This window comes from Anguilla rostrata, chromosome 16 (genome assembly GCF_018555375.3).
Source record: "Anguilla rostrata isolate EN2019 chromosome 16, ASM1855537v3, whole genome shotgun sequence".
Lineage (NCBI taxonomy): Eukaryota > Metazoa > Chordata > Actinopteri > Anguilliformes > Anguillidae > Anguilla > Anguilla rostrata.
The window spans coordinates 9,718,429-9,736,391 of record NC_057948.1 but is presented as its reverse complement, the minus strand read 5'-3'; the positions used below and the strand labels follow the sequence as shown (position 1 = coordinate 9,736,391).

The window sequence follows — 17,963 nt, the reverse complement described above, 5'->3', positions numbered from 1 at the left end:
GCTGGGTAAATGGAAGGGGAACAGGGTGTAGATGACAGGGAGTAGGATAGAGGCCCACATGTGACAGTAGAACATCAGGAATGCAAACCGGAGTCACGGACTGGCCAATCAACTGAACACGAAGAGGGCGCAAAACTGGAAGTAGCGTAAACAATTCCACCCCTTTCAAGTGCCTTCCCAGCGAACATTTTTGTGCCGAGAAGTCAGTGAAGCACCGGCTTTCGGGTGAAAACCGGGCCGTATTTGGTTAAAGAGTGAGTTTTCCAGCTGACTGGCTACATGCCAGGCTATATGCTGAACTGACTTTTCCTTTCATTAAAAACGAACTGGACATAGACGTTTCCATCTGCGGTTTTAGTCCGTCTAAAACTGAGTTACCGTTGTACCATTTCGTCACGCCGCTTCCTCGTAAGTGGAGTGGCGCAACGACACGGTACATGGGTAAATTACTGCGGCAGATTTCACACAAATCTGAATGTGCTGTTCCCCTTTCTGTGTTCATAACTGGTGCTGGGTCATATGACTAGAATCATTTAACTTTATTGCAGTTTACTTGAATACTTGTTTTTTTTTAAAATAGTTTTTTATTTTTTATACAGACAATTTCACAGAGATGCTTTACAGAGAAAGAGGAAAATGGGAAAGGCCGAACCTGAACCCCCCAGAAACCAGCATGTGAGGTAAAAACTCCCCAGAGGGAAGAAGAAAAAAAAACACCTAAACAACTAGATTTTAACTCACAGTCTGGTCTTTGTTCTACTCGGTACATTTCATGATCAGTAATTTCAGTTTCTCTGCAATTGACACACATGAATTCTTCGTATGATATTTCAATATAAGAGTTTGTAATGCTTTCATTTTTGATAACAATTGTCAACGTTGTGCTGTGTCTGATGGCTTTTTCCTGTTTCTATCCTCGACAGTTTTTAAAGGATTGCTGTCTGCTATGCAGTCTTATGAAATCTTGTTTTTAAATTGTCAAATAAATTCGTTCACTCATTCTGTATCATTTTATTCTCGGAAAGCTGAAGTGCAGTACTAACAATTGATTTTCTAATGAGATCGCTGTATTACTGATTTTTTCCCCAATTACAAGATATATTGCTGTGGAAGTAGAGCCTGCTCCTTAACAGTAAGGCTTGTCATATGCAGGCAACCATTAAAACTGGTGTAATTTTGTCTGTATGAATAAGATGTAGTGAAAATATTTGTAAACAAAGTGGATACTTTTTAAGTGAATGCCTGTTACTGTTTATTATGTCTCTACTGAGGTACGCTTAGACTAAACAAATGCAGATCTGGACATGGTCATAACTTTTGATGCATATAAACAGTGCCCTTTCCCCTTATGATCAAAGGGCCAATATTGTGTCTGTAATGGGCTGCAATTTGGGCCCTGCTTTGCCAGTGTAAGACATTGGTGCAAATTAAGTTACATTTTTTGGTCGTTGGTAAACTCCAGCAACAATCCAATTAAATTGATATGAGTCTCACTTGATTGTTAAACGAGAAAGTCAAAGCTGTTGGTTTTATCCCACTTTCCTACGTACAGCTTTTCCCATAGAGGCAGTTATGAACAACCTCAGAGCTGATCCAGGGTCAATATGTGCTGCTCATACATTGCCCAGCTGGTGAAATTAAATGGACGCTGGCTGGTCCTGGAACGCTGCGCTGTTTCAGCTGGGTCTCACTGCACGGACTCCAGGGCAATTGAGATCCGCCAGCCGCAGCGCTGCAGGCCAGGGTGCACTACCTATTTTCTGCCACTAGATGGCATAAAAACGCTGAGTATTTCACCAGCTTCACATATCTGGCTGTGCCAGACGGTAGCGTGGGAATGGCCAGATCGTCAGCTCTTCTACATTTGAGTAAGCATGGCACTCCTGATAGAAATTATGAATGGACTGAGGGGAGGAGTTACATTCTGACCTATTTAATCATGCACAAACTTGTCCTTTTCATTTAGCTGTGGATTAGAAAAGACTGTATTATCTTTTCATTATAATGTGCTTCTGCCACTGACAGTATTCTGATGTTAAAGTGTAAAAGGCAGCTAGAATGACTGAAATATGAATGATTACAATTAGTATGTTAAATTAGATCCCTGGTTCAGTGTGTGTGTGTGTGTGGGTGTGGGTGCAATCATGAGATCATGTGCCCAAAAATATGCTACTACTACTACTACTACTGCTACTACTACTACTACTGCTACTACTACTACTTCTGCTACTTCTACTATTTCTTCTTTTTCTTCTGTTTATAGGAGGAGCTTGTAGTCATTACAGGAACTGTCCCCGGCTTTTGGATAGAAGCTTCCTTCCACTCTGTATCAGCTAAGCTGTGCAGATATTCAAACAGAGGACTGTGCAGCAGACACAGTTGGCACAGGCAGCAGCTATGTCAGCACATGTAAGGTGATCGGACTTACAATCCAAAGTCTACCCATAATTAAGCACAATATACTTTCTGAATTGAATTGGTCTTCTAGCTTTTAAGATGTCAATCATTCAGCCTCTTAAGGACTCTTCTTAGTAATCTGTGCAGGTGGTTCCTTTGGGGCATTTAACTGTGCAAGTGGCTCCTATGGGGCATTGGCCTGTGCAAGTGGCTCCTATGGGGCATTGGCCTGTGCAGGTGGTTCCTGTGGGGTATTTGCCTGTGCAGGTGGTTCCTTTGGGGCATTGGCCTGTGAATTCACAATTGGTACATATAGCGCGACACAGATCAAGAAAACCGTATGTGGAGTGGATGTGGTGTACGTGGGAGACATGGCCGCCACTGAGGCACAGCCGGAGGGAACGGTCTCCAGCGCACGCCCCTGCACACCGAGCCGGAGGGCCGGTGGCGAAACCTCCGAGGGCACGGGCGTGGCAGGGTGCACTTCCTGCAGGAGCAGAACGGACGCATGGGGGCGAAGCCTTAGTGGTGAGCAATAAACTCCTCTTTCCAGCCACACTCTGATGCTCCCTGCATTTTGACTGCAAACCTGGGTCAGATAAGTATTTGTTTTGGATTCAAATACTTTTCTACGCCTTACTCATCTTGTCTGGTGTATTGGAACCAATGAAATACTCTCAAAAAGTGCATACCCGGCCTTCTGGCCATATTGGCAGGCTCAGTTACACCAGACATGATCAATAGAGCACAGGAAAGTATTTTAATCCAAAACAAATACGTATTTGACCCAGGTCCGTTTGACGGCGAGACCTCCAAAATGCCTCCGCTCCGCTGGACCCACGCCTGCTTTGAATTTGACTGTGCCTGAAATATTTTGTGAAGATTATAAATATTTTCAGCATTTCAGCATGATCTCCCCTGAAATGTTGGCACCCAGCCCCCCGAACCACCCTTATTCGTGGCACCCCCCCAAAGCTGCATCCTGGAACACTTAACAAAGATTCATACACTTGTAAATGGTGAAATATTAACATATAATTCTCCAGAGACTGAAATGGCAGTAACATGATAAAGCTTGTAAGGAGCTTCAATCTAAGAGCAATGCTTTGCCTGTGTGATAGACAATTTCAAAGGCCTCAACTTTTAAAAAGGTTCTAAATCGCAAGTGTGAAATTGTGCCCCAGTTTGCTGGCCAGTTAATGAAAATGGCCAAGTGTATGTCACTCTGTCCACCTCTCTCTCTATCTTTCTCGATCTCTCTCATTCCCACTCTTTCCCCCTCTCATTTGAGCTAGGAGTCCTTATTGAGGGCCAGGGGGTCCTCTAATAAAAGCAACAAACGGAGCGCAAATGGTTTAAATGATTGCTAGTAGATCCTGTAATTTACAGTGATCTGTGCAGGAAGTAAGGGTTATTGATACAGGAAGTGACGTTTATAGCCACAGGAAGTGAATGTTATAGATACAGTGCTAAGGTCGCAGTCTACACGTATCTCTGTATGTAAATGTAGCTAATGCTACAGATACAGGAATTGAGGGTTACAGATTCAGCAAGTTAGGGTTTCAGCCTCAGAGAGGGTGTCTACTGAGTGTTGCGTTGTGCTTGGCAGTGCTGGGTGGCATGAGGCTGTGAAGTCAGCCTGGCTGATGCTGTTATAATGAGGTGTCATTACTGTTCCATGCAGTGTGTTGATGGGTGTGTGGGGGTCTCTTTACTGTTGAAACGGGACTCACATGGGTGTCTGCATCTCACTTGGGATCGTTATTTTGTCTGTAGACAGAGCAGAATGATCCGCAAAGGAGCCTTATTCCCTTATCCAGGCACTCAGCTTATTATATTTGGGTTATGAGTGGATGCCACTGTGGGATGATATTTAATACATGAGGTTCACTGTCAATGGATCACAGTGGCGGGAAGGGAGGGGGCAGATCTTCGGGGAATACAGCAGGCAGGTCTGTGTCTCATTTAATATTCTCTGTAATGCACACCCTGTGGCACCTCACACAGAGGGGGGTCTGTCAATTTAAGTGTGTGTGTGTGTGTGTGTGTGTGTGTGCGAGAGAGCATATGTGTGTGTGTGAGTGAGAGAGAGATTATGTGTTTGTGTGTGCGTGTTAGTGTGTGAGAGAGCGTGTGTGTGTGTGTGTGAGAGCGTGTGTGTGTGTTAGTGTGAGTGAGCGCGTGTGTGAGTGTGAGAGAACGTGTGTGTGTGTGTGTGTATTGTGCTTTAGAGTGAGGGAAGGAAGGCAGACAGAAGCATGAAATACACACTTTTATTTTTCACCAGCAGGAGACTGGATGACCCCACCCACATTACGGGCCAGGGTGTGCCACAGAGAGAAGCGCTGCCCACTGCGTGCAGACCAGGCAGGTTTCCCTAGTAATGGAAGGTATGTCTGAGAATTTAGACCCATGTTAGACCCATGTTATCACCGCAGATTATGTTTGACAGACTCTTTGCAGGCATGTGAAATGGAATTGTGTTTCAATGCATGCCAGCTGCCATTTTCAACAACCACACGGCTGTGTTTTTATCTGAAGCATTGAGAGCTAGCTGGTTTGGCAGCAGAGCAGGGTTTGTAAGGTGAGAAGTGCATTGTGTCTGGCGGCATTGAAACTGCTTTATGGTTTACATAGCCTTGTTTCTTCCTGGTGCTAAAAGTGTTGGCACAAGGGCTGAACATGAGCAAAACGGTCCATTTGAAATACTGTAGCTAATTTACATGACCTACTGACACCACTTCCTCTCAAATCCAATGTCGCCAACTGCCCCCAGTGGAAAATCACAGAATGTGTCCCAGCCCAATCTGTGTGTGTGTGTGTGTGTGTGTGTGTGTGTGTGTGCATGTACGTGCGTGCATGGGTGTTCAAGTTTCTTTGTGTTTTGACCTTTATGATGAATCATAATTCAAGTTTATTTGATAATGACAAATATGATAAGACAATGCTAAATTGTGCAATAGCTTGATCAGATGCCATTCATTAAAGTAGAGTATGTGGTGTATAGAGACACTTTCAAAGTAAAATAAATAAAAAGAGGTTAATTGTTAATTGATTCAGCAATTTGTTTATATACAGTTATGTGCCAATAAAGCATTATTGAATTGAATCTGAGTTTGAATTTCAGAGAGACAGAAAGAGAGAAGGGATGATACTGTGTAGTTCTAGCCTTTATCCTTTCTGTTTCTTATAGGTAAAATGTTTCTACCTGTAATGTTAATTCACATTTTTTGATTTGATGCTTTCCACACTAGTTGTAGTGTATCAAACTTTGACCCCTGTTCTACAGAATGCTTTATTTGCAGCTCCCCTGCCCCAGTCCTCCAATCAGTCTTAGTCACTCCCGTAGTCCTGTCACTCAAGTTTTTGGTGCCAAAAGTGGAGAGATGGCAAGGGCCAACCTGTAGTGTCTGACTGCCTGAGCAGGAACCAATAACCTTCCGGTGTCAGAAAGGGCAAGGTGCCAGTCCTTCTCTGGAATGACAGGGATAACAGGGAAGCGAGCCATGAATAACTATTTCTTTCTGAGTACCCTGACTTCTAGAGGAAATGTGTCATGCTCTCACATGTCTGTGTGTGTGTGTGTGCGTATGTGAGAGCATGGCTGAGCTCCATCATGCGCTCACATGTCTGTCTGTGTGTGTGTGTGTGTGCGTTGTGCGTATGTGAGAGCATGGCTGGGCTCCATCATGCTCTCACATGTCTGTGTGTGAATGTGGGAGAGGCGTGGACATACATTCTTAAGTACACAGGCTTTATTCATAAAGACTCGACACCATCTTAGATTATCAGGCTAATACAACGGTTCCGAAATCTGATCGGTTCTGACCTGGCTTATATCTCTTATATCTCCCGTGCTCGGGGTTAAATGAGATCCCCTTCACGTGCGGACTGCGCGCAGGAAGCTTGGGATCCTCTCCTGGCGTCCTCTGAGAGGTTATTTGGACGCATGCGGTGTTTATAAACGCTGTAATTAGAGCTGAGGGGTTCACACAGTGGCCTTTAGCCACAGAGCCCTTTCACACGCCGGTCTGAGTGCTTTGCGTGTCTGTTTCTGCGGCCCTCGTTCTGTCATTAGTGTTGGTTTGAGGTGGGGGGGTGGGGAGGTAATTACAGTGTCACAACTTCATGCCCCCTCAGGTGAACCTGCGTGTCTGAAATGTCAGCAGAGATCAGTCTGCACTCTCACTGGTTCTGTTCTCACCAGACCTGCCCCCTCTGGCCCCACCCTCTGAGGTCCATCTTCATTGGCCCCGCCTTCAAAGATCCATACTCATTGGCCCCGCCCTCAAAGATCCACCCTCGTTGGCCCCGCTCTCAAAGATCCATCCTCACTGGCCTCGCCCTCAAACATCCATCCTTATTGGGCATGGCATCATGGAGGGGGTCTCTGTCTTCGCCATGGACCCTCTCTACTGGGGTTCCCCAGGGCTCTGTCCTGGGCCCACTCCTCTTCTCCCTCTGCACCAGATCCCTTGGCTAAGTCATCACTTCCCACAGCTTCTACCATTTCTATGCTGATGATACTCAATTCTATCTTTCTTTCCTGTCCTCTGACACTCAGGTTGAAGTGTGCATTTCTGCTTGCCTAGCTGACGTCTCCAGTTGGTTGTTTGCCCACCAGCTCAAGCTAAACCTCAACAAAACCAAATTGCTTTTTTTCCTGGTAAATCCTGCCCTTTGCAGGACCTCTCCATCTCTGTTGACAACACCACAGTGACTCCTGCCCAGACTGCCAGGAATCTTGGTGACTCTAGACCATGGACACCCAAATCTGGTCCTCAAATCCAAATTTGGCCCTGGTTTCCTTTTCCCCCAGGTAATTGACTCAACGATTAGTGCTACTGATTGGCCAGACTGTATTCACACCTGACTCCCAGGTAAAGGGAGAGTGGAAAACCAGCAGTTCTTGGACTTTGAGGACCATGAGTTGAGTCACAGGGCTCTAGACACATCAACTGTCTTACATGGCCCATGATTCTGCCATGACACGATTCTGCAGGTTTGCGTTTCACAACACCGACTGAATCAGGCTCTTCCGGATGCTGCCTACCTTCTGGTTCAAGCTCTAGTCATCTCCGGACTCGTCCACTGCAACTCCCTCCTGGCTGGGCTCCCATAGCACTCTCTCCAGCCCCTTTAGCTCACCCAGAACACCATTGCCCACCTGGTTTTCAACCCCTGCAAATTGTCCCGTGTCACTCCATTCCTGTGTTCCCTGCACCGGCTCCTGGTGGCTGCCTGCATCGAATTCAAAACGCTGGCGTTGGTGTGGATGGCTGATAAAGAAGCTGCACCCCCTTAGCCTTGGATTATGGTCCGCCCCTACACCCCGACCCATACTCTGTGTTCTGCTGCCACCGGGTGCCTGGCAACCCCCTCCCTGGTCATCTCTCCTCCTGGCCTCGACTCTTCTCCCTGCTGCCTCCCCAACGGTGGAATGACCTGCCCACCTAACCCAGTCCCTCCCTGCCTTCTGGCATAACCTGAAGGCACATCTGTTCTTGAAGTACCTCTCTTCCCCTTCTCCATTCCCCTCTTCCACATCTTCTATTATCCGTGCTAAATGTACATATCTACCTTCCCTTTCACGTGTTGCCAGTGTGTTATGGCCAGACCATTACACTCTCATCAATTGCCACTCAGAATGTTGGTGATTTACGAATCTAGATCTTTTATTTGAGCACAAGCTCTTGATAAGAGCATTGACAAAATGGCTGAAATGTAAATGGACACTGCCCTTTCAGGCCCTGTCCTTAGTGTCTCCCCTCGCCTGCTCTCTGTTCGGTCTGCATCACCTTCTCCTTCGCACATGCAGTTACCTTCACATCAGCATTTCTGTGTGTGTGCGGCTGTGTGTATAGACTATTGAATCTGTGTGTGTTTACATTTTGAGTCTGCTCTGTGCGTATAGATTTTGACTGTGTCAGCGTGCGTGCGTGCGTGTGTGTGTGCGTGTGTGTGTATGTGTATGTGAGTTTGCATGTATGCGTGTGTGTGTGTGCACGTGCGTGTGTGTCTATATGTGTATTTGTGTGTGTGTGTGTGTTTGTGCGTCTATGTGCGTGCGTGTGTGCATGTGCGTGTGCATGTGTGTTTGTGCGTCTATGTGCGTGCGTGCGTGTGCGTGTGTGTCTGTGTGTGTGTTTGTGTGTCTATGTGCGTGCGTGCATGTGCATGTGCGTGTGCGTGTGTGCGTGTGTGTCTGAGATGAGAGCGCAGAAACGGGCCTCTGTGTTGCCAGGTCAGCTGCACAGGGTGCTGTGCTGTGCGGTGCTCTGTCCCTCTAATCACAGGGATGATTATTCAGCACTGCTCTGATCTCCCCCATCGATTCCGGTCGACCCGCGGGCGCGTGTCTCTGCTCTGTCAATCACTGCTGCTACGGACGACAGCACAGCATGCGTCCGTCTGCTGTGTGTGTTACAGCGAGTGTGTGTGTGTGTGTGTGTGTCTGTCTGTCTGTACGTCTGTGCATGTGTGTCTCTGTGTGTGAATAACAGAGCATGTTAGTGTTTGTGTGTACTTGTGTATTTTTATGTGTGTGTATCAGGAGTTTCTTGCCCTTAATTAGGTGCATCCAAGGACCCAACATCCTTTGCCACTGTATTACTGTTTGGCTCCTTCATGAATATTCATAATGCAACATTGTGGAACCTTTTAGCTTCAGTTTTAGCTAGACAGAACTTGAGTTTATTAAATCTGTTATGCCTTAAAAAGGTCATCAGACCCTACAGGCCTACCAGACATCTCTGTTCTGCTACCGCTGGGCATCTGGCCCCTTCCCTCTGTGACTGCCTGCACTGTCTGGTCACATCTGCCACCTGTTTGGGCCCCCCCTAGTGGCGGAACAAGTTTCTCACTGCTGTCAGGACAACACAAACCCGGCACATCTTTTGATGGAGACCCACCACTCCTGCCCTTCTTTCGTTGCAATACAAACTGCTGGTTTGTTAGGTTAGCATTACACATATTGATTATAAATGGACAACAAAGGGAATGATAAAAAATAAACAAAGGGGGTAGGAACGGTCTAAAATGGAGGGAAAATAAGAGTGTGAGTACAGTGGGGGTTTTCAAATTGCAGCCATCCCAGAATTCCCTGTTCCCTGTTTTCTTGGGTCAGAGGGTCACATATGCAGGCCATGCTAACCCGGAGTACGGCGTTCATTTTAAGACCGCACACGCGCTTACATTTATTGAGCACATCTTTATATAGGTTTAGGAAAATAAGACATTTTTCTTTTTTTTTTTTACTGAACGCAGTAATTTTTCTAATTTTTCAACTAATTGACTGATAGATTTTTAGATAGAATAAACAAATGATAAATAGCAGGGAAGTCAAGGCAGTCTGTCAAGTGATCTAAAGGATCTTTGAACAATTTTTTTCTGTGGTAAGCTCTGGTGTGAGATTTCTAAGGAAGAGTGGCAGAGTGTGATTAAGGCTGAAAGCATGTTTATCGTGCTGGATGCATGAAACTTGGCAACGCTGCACATGTCAGAATTTCCCACAACGAACCAACGGTTACTGCTAGTCGGTCAAGCCGGGGACTTTCTTGCTGCTGCTGCGGTTGGATACTACTTTGTTATCCCTTTAAGGTGTAAGGTCACAAATATGTGATTAGAATGTTCTTGCACGAACATTCTAATGATGATGTAACAATCACTCCCGTCCATTGAAAACAATGAAGTTCTAGAACACTGACGTAGAATTATGAAAAAACTTTCCACAAAAACTGTCCTTCAAATGGTTAAGTTTCAGGTGCTAAGATAGTAGTGAGGGATTGGTTTGTGATTTCTGTGACTGTCGCTGCCAGAACCCCCCAGGAATCCTGATTGGTGTCCTGATGGTCTCAGCATATGAAAAGCAGAGCAGGTTCTCCCTGGTGTCTTTCTCACCCATTTGATTTAGGTCCTTAAAAGAACCTGTAATCTATCTGGACCCATGTACACAGTGGCTGGCATGTCAAAAGCATGTTACCAGACATCCATGGGGTAGACAGCTCCAATATCGGCGACAAAAGAAACTTGCAATCAGCAAATTCACCACAACTGCAATGTTATGGCACAGGCTAGTGGTGACTGGAGTGATTATTATCTTGAGCATGCCTGAAAGAGAGAGAACTTGGACTTGTCTGAGTCTGTGGTCTTGCCCGAAGGTCATATGCCAAGACCAAGACCCAGACCAAGACTTTGAGGGTCAAGACCATGTCTATGTGGTCTCGAGAGGTCTCGAGACCGAGATGACCAGATCATGACCTCACCTCTGCTCAGCACTGAGCAGTGGGTCATGGAAACGGCCTATTCAGCCATGGCTGCGATGGGTCACAATGGCAGCCGTGCTGATTCCCCTCTCCTTGTGGTGGTCAGGGTGCGTGCAGCACGGCGACTGGGACGGGAAAGGCGGAAAGCTCTGTTAGGGAATCTGAGACGTAATACCGGCCTGTCGCACAAAGCTGGTTGAAACTAGGCCAGGGCAACGCTGTGACACACTGCCAGGGCAAGGCTGTGACACACTGCCAGCGCTGACAGGGTGTGCTGGGAGAATCGTGAATCAGGAGAGGCGGCAGGTCTTTGATTGCGCTGTTATTCACACTTGGCTTTATCCTGCAGGATAGCAGCCCACACACACCGAGAGTCAGCCTGTCTCGACCTGATCCGTGCGCCGTGGCTCTCCCTCTCAAATGCAAATTCGAATTCAGTTCAATTCTGCTTTTTGTGGTTCGGCACGTACCGAGTCGCCAAAGCGTATAAGAATGGCAGAAATATTAATAGGGTCTTGACCGCGGGTATCAAGTTCAAGTTCAACTTTGTTGCCATGTTTATTAAAAATACAATGAAATACTTGTGCTCTGGCTCTCTCTGCCTTAACACAAGGGACACATGATAACATTAAATACACATGACAACATTACATAACATTACATACACACGATAACATTACATACACACGACAACATTACATAACATTACATACACACGATAACATTAAATACACATGACAACATTACATAACATTACATACACACGATAACATTACATACACACGACAACATTACATAACATTACATACACACGATAACATTACATACACATGACAACATTACATACACATGATAACATTACATACACAAATAACATTATATACACACAACAACATTACATACATCAACGACAACATTACATAACATTACATACACACAATAACATTACATACACATGACAACATTACATACACTCGACAACATTGCATACGCACGACAACATTACATACGCACAACAACATTACATACGCACGACAACATTACATACGCACAACAACATTACATACGCACGACGACATTACATACACACGACAACATTACATACGCACGACAACATTACATACGCACGACGACATTACATACACACGATAACATTACATACACATGACAACATTACATACACACAACAACATTACATAACATTACATACACACGAGGCGAGAGCAGCTCGTAGCGAGTCGCCATAGTACGGCGCCATCTTAGATCCCCCCCATTCGCCCGGGTATCACCCCCATTCGCCCAGGTATCACCCCCATTCAGACGCATTTTGAGAAACGGTGTATGCGCCCGCAGGCGTGCTCTGAGAAACGATGTATGTGCCCGCAGGCGTGCTCTGAGAGACGATGTATGTGCCCACAGGCGTGCTCTGAGAAACGGTGTATGTGCCCGCAGGCGTGCTTTGAGAGACGGTGTATGTGCCCGCAGGCGTGCTTTGAGAAACGGTGTATGTGCCCACAGGCATGCTTTGAGAGACGGTGTATGTGCCCGCAGGCGTGCTTTGAGAGACGGTGTATGTGCCCACAGGCGTGCTTTGAGAGACGGTGTATGTGCCCGCAGGCGTGCTTTGAGAGACGGTGTATGTGCCCGCAGGCGTGCTTTGAGAGACGGTGAGATTGCCCACAGGCATGCTTTGAGAGACGGTGTATGTGCCCGCAGGCGTGCTTTGAGAAACGGTGTATGTGCCCACAGGCATGCTTTGAGAGACGGTGTATGTGCCCGCAGGCGTGCTTTGAGAGACGGTGAGATTGCCCACAGATGCACTTTAAGACAGTATGGGCTCTTCTTTGCGCGTGCCATATTTACATTCCGTCAGTGCCGTGCAGAGAGGAGAGGTTCGGGAGAAGCGTGTGATGCGTCATCATTTCAGTCTGGGAAAAGGTGCCGGATATCGTCGTCTCACTCTGTCGGGTGATGAAGGAGGCGAGCCGTTTCGAAAGAGAAGTTTCTGTCGGATGTTTGGGGAAAGAAAACACTGGCTGCTTCACGGATGGAAAGTGATGAGAACGCGTGGGTGTGAACAGAGCCACACAGGGAAGGAGGGCTAACAGGAAAGACGCCTCCACTCAATGCAAGACAAGCATCCTTCTGAAAGGCCTGGTGTGTGTGTGTGTGTGTGTGTGTATGTGTTGCTTACGGGAATGAGGAAATCCAGCTATGCTGAAAAGACTTGCTCAGAAGTATGTGTGTGTGGGTGTATGTGTGTGTGTGGGGAAGCAGAGAGGGGAATGTGCATTCTAACAGATGACAGAAGCGTTCATCCTGACTGGTTGAGTAAAAGGCCTGGATGCCAGGCTGTTCAAACAGGCCCAGTCCAGGGCAGGTGTTGGGGCGTGGGGGAGCCTGGTTTTGGTGTGCAGGCCTGTAGTTTGTCCTCTGGTCTGTATTAGAGAGTTCCGTTGAGGTAATAATGGTGATTATAGGCCGTTGGCAGTTTGGTGCTGAGCACTATGTTTGGGGGGGGGGGGGAGCGGGGCACCCTCTGGCCTGTGACCTCACATTACTCTCTCCAGCCCATGTACAGCATTCTCTGGCCCATGTGATGTATATGCATAGCACTGTGTTTAGGGTCACCCGGGACACCCCAAATGAAAACCTTTGGCATGCTGAAGAAGGCCACCATGCTCAAAATGTTCATGTGAAACTAAAAAATACTGAAATTATTTCCACGGTAGTGCGATCCTTAATCTTATTCATTTTACACTCCACCAATGCATGAGAAGTTTCATCATATTCTTCCCAGCCACCTCCTTCTCTCACAACAGCCTAGAACCTTCTGAATATTTAAATTAAAACTACCGTCATTGGCACGAGAGAGATGCTCTAATTGGCAGCCTGTCCTCGAGGCCTGGCATTAGAGACGTAGCGTGTCCACACAGCCCAGCTAGCCGAGCTCTGGCACGTCTTTCAAGCCTGGTTTTAGAGGCACATCATGTCCTTAGAGCCTGGTGTTAGAGAGGCAGTGCGTCCTTGAAGCCAGGTGTATTAGGAATGCCTATTAAATGCTTATATATTACTTATTTAATGGTGGCAGTGCTGAATCATAATGGCTTAATGGTATTTTTTATCTATGTAGTTTATTATTGTGTGTAAGCGGCGATGCAGGAAGAAAGAACAGCCCGTGGTCGCCTCTGGGTGATGAGTCAGGTGAGAACGGAGGGGTCGGGGTGTGGAGAGCTGGCAGGACAGGTGCTGGCACTTGCTCCTCAGCTGTCGCGACCTGTTTGACGGTGGTGGGAGGACCACATTAAAGCCTTCATTGGCTGACGGGGCGTGTAACATGTCTGAGTCATTCCGTGTTACAACCACGAAAGCCCTGTCCAATTCCTAATTAGCTTGGGAAGTTGGAAAGTGTTACTTTATGCCACACCACAGTTTATGGCTTTTGCAGGTAGTTCATAACTTTCACCTGAAAGGCATGAGTCACTCTGTTGCCATTATTTCTGCTGCGTAAGATGCACTGTGCATTAAGCCTTCCTCAAGACGACAAACACAGAGAGGAGCATGCGAATACGTACAGTGTGTAGCGGAAACGTTTGTGCTGTGCTACAGAAACAACCTTGTCAGGGTGGCATGCTTGACACTGAACAGGTGCGCATAACCTCCTCACTGTGACAGCGACATTCAACTTTGCTGAGACTCAAAACCGTTTTTGGTGGGGGTTTGTTTTCGAGTAATGTTGGCGCCCGCCCTAATTTGGAATTTTTAGATATCAGCCACACACCGGTGCGCCGTTGATGTCCCCGTCTTTGTGTGGAAGCCAATTTCAACCACTTGTGAAAAAATGTAGCGCATAATTTTCTCGTTATGTTTTCTTAGTATCTAATAATTATGGCATAGTATCAACAGTGAGACACTAATTCACAATTACGAGATGCTAAGACATAAATGTGAGAAATTATCTCAATAGTGAGACCAGATGTGTTGTAACTTGACAAGAAGGCATGTTAGTATCTAGAAGCTAATGTTAATCTTACCAGCTATTGCATGAATGTTGGCTGACTTAGTCACTGAATGTTATATTTCACACAGTGAATGACAATAAAAAATTATTTAGCTAACATAGCTTCCCAAGACCTCCATCGTTTATCAGACAATTTCACCAATTTAGTATTTGGGAATTGAAAAATGACACCATTTCTATGCGATGGCTGCACAGTGCCGTGAAACCAATTCCTAATTTGACAGTTTGTGGTTTGCCCCCAGCGACCATAAACCAGTTTGACGGTTTGACATAAACCATAGTACCATAAACACTTCTATGTCATATAACAGTAACATTCTACTGGAGTGCAGAATCCTCACTCTTCCAGTGACATTCCACTGAAGCCTAGAATCGTGTTACAGTCACATTCTGCACGAGCATAGAATCCAGTAGGTTTGTGGTGAGTGTTGCGTGGAGTATAGCAGACATCTACAGCTCCTGCTTTATCTTCTAGCTTCTGGCACCTTCCAGATGTCAACATCTCTCACCTGCTGTTGTCACGTCGATCAATCACCTGTATCCAGGACCCCGTTCCCTCACCTCTTCACCAGATCATCTCTTCCGCCATCCTCCCATTCATCTCCTTCATGATCAATTCATTACATTCCTATGGCTGTGTGCCTCAAGGGAGCTCAGGTCAAACCTTTGGAGAAGAAACAGACTCTAGACCCTTCCGCTGGACAGAATTATTGTCTGGTCCTTGTCTGGTCTGTGTCCTTTTCTCTCTGTTCTCTTATTCCATTACAATCAATTAGCAGACACTTATACATATGTACAGAAATGTAACATTAACCAAACAAACAGCAATTTGTATTGCAGCTAAAAAAAAGTACTATACAGCGAGCCTATCATTACACTGCAATACCTATAACATTATCCAAAAGGATATCCAAAGCAAGAAAAAGAAAATGAAAAGTTATATAAAAGGGGGTCAGGGGAGCCATAATGCCATAGGGGCGACATAGCTCAAGAGGTAAGACCGATTGTCTGGCAGTCGGAGGGTTGCCGGTTCAAACCCCGCCCTGGGCGTGTCGAAGTGTCCTTGAGCAAGACACCTAACCCCTAACTGCTCTGGCGAATGAGAGGCATCAATTGTAAAGCGCTTTGGATAAAAGCGCTATATAAATGCAGTCCAAGAGGTGAGTCTTCAGTATACAGTGCAAGATGGGCAGAATTTATGCTGTGCTGACTACAATGGAAAGCTCATTCCACCACCAGAACAAACAGGTGACGTGACCCGGAAATGCAGGGGCCTCATTTATAAAATTATTGATTTGAACTTAAATGTAATCATAAGATAATTTCCCAAGCTGTGCCTATACTTGATTTATAATAAAATACCTGAGGCTGAAAAAAGTATCTTATTTTCGTTTAGAGTGGCATATCTGTGTCTCATGCACCTGTGATATTTCAGCCTCAAGGGATATAGAATTCCTGTGAATGTGCTTTTCCATTACCTCTTGTTTTGAATGTGGCAAATGATTTTCCTGTGAATAAGGTTGCGCTTTCACATTTTTTGCACTCGTCATGCCTAAAATCGATCAGTTCAATTATAAATTAAATGTTATTCTAAACACTCTAAACACAACCAACCTGAGGGATTTGTGTGCCGGCTCTCAAACGTGCAGTATGCCCGCATAACCAGCAGTTAATTTACTTATGTCTTGTAAAAATGTTTTGTAGAAACATCGTAGATATGATGATGCCCATGTCGAAGTGCGCTTTCAAGATGCAACTTGAGCGTGAGTGCATTTTATAAATGAGGCCAGAGGCATGGAGGGAACACCGGGCATGCAGAGGTAGTCTGGAGGGGTCTGGTGGTTCTGTAGGGTCTGATGATCTTTCAAATACATAATGGAGCTGTCTCTTTAGCTGCCTGATAGGCTAGCGCCAAGGTTGTGAACTTTATGCAAGCTAATATATACGGACGGAGTGTGGCACAGTGGGTAAGGAACTGCGCTTGTAACCGAAAGGTCGCAGGTTCGAATCCCGGGTAAGGACACTGCCGTTGTACCCTTGAGCAAGGTACTTAACCTGCATTGCTTCAGTATATATCCAGCTGTATAAATGGATACAATGTAAAGTGCTAAGTAAAAAGTTGTGTAAGTCGCTCTGGATAAGAGCGTCTGCTAAATGCCTGTAATGTAATGTAATGTAATATGTAACCATTGGAGGGAGATGAAAAGGGATATGTTTGAGTCTGGGGAGGTTGCAGATCAGAGCAGCAGCATTCTGGATGAAGTCTGATGACTGAGGCCAGGTGGGAGATGATCATTGACTTGACTATGAGCTGGTTTGACTAGGTGGTGAAGAAGGGCTGGGTTGTCCTAGTGTTTTACAGGAAGAATCTGCACGCCCAAAACAAACTGCTATGATATTCTTAGAGAGGGACAGTTTGCTGGTTTGCTGTTTCAGAATTCGGACTCTGAATTTAAGTCAATGATTTGTCATCCAGTTTGAGCTGTCTTGTAGGCAAGCTGAAATGCATGCTCAGACCAATGTATTGAAGGGGGGAAGGACAGAGTTGTGTACCATCAGCGTGGGGTGATAAGACAGGCTATAGAAAGATGACAGAGTGAAGAGACTTGGTATAGAGAAAAAAGAGGAGAGGACCGAGGTCGGAGCCTTGGGGGACACCTATGAAGAGTTCCTGAGATCTCAAAAATTCCTATTTTCCCTTTACATATTTTCACAGGTTGAATGCGCTGTAGGAATTAGTTCTAACCAAAAATAAGATCAAACCTAATTTGTCAAGGAATAATTGCTCACTGGGATCCACAATGTTACTATAGCATTCTATTGGAACATGCAAGTTGTTGTATTAGAATAGATTCCATGTATGCTCCAGTAGAATGTATTCAATTCATGTAGAATGTTCATGTAGAATCCAGTAGAATGTTACTGTAACATTGTGGATTATATATTCCAGTGGAATGCTACTGTACTGTGCAGATTCTGTATCCCAGAATCCTCACTCTCTCAGCAACATTTTACTGGTAGCTTTCAATTTTAGAAGAGATTCATCACTATTATAGAAGCATTTTTTTGAACTGGAATACAGAAACAATACTATTTGATTTCATGTCTGTTTGGTATTAAAATTGCTCCATGGTTTTGTACAATGACATTAGCATACTGTAGAAAATACATATTTAGGTAAAACTTGATTTATCATGCATATAACTTTTATATGTTATGTATTGCATCATAACTATTGACAAAATGATACATAAGTATTATAACCAGCTTATATTAACTCC

The 17,963-nt window shown here is 45.4% G+C and overlaps 1 protein-coding gene across 8 annotated transcripts in view; it reads left to right on the top strand.

The window, feature by feature from the left end:
• The first annotated feature begins 482 nt into the window (after positions 1-482).
• Positions 483-17,963, top strand: part of has3 (hyaluronan synthase 3) — a 33,806-nt gene continuing 16,325 nt past the window's right edge. For 2 of the 8 annotated variants that reach the window (XM_064313588.1, XM_064313586.1), the window contains exon 1: positions 16,862-17,963. This exon is cut by the window's right edge and continues 538 nt beyond it. The gene's annotated coding sequence lies outside the window, so the exon portion shown is untranslated. The other 6 variants (XM_064313583.1, XM_064313582.1, XM_064313585.1 and 3 more) reach the window with 6 other exon arrangements.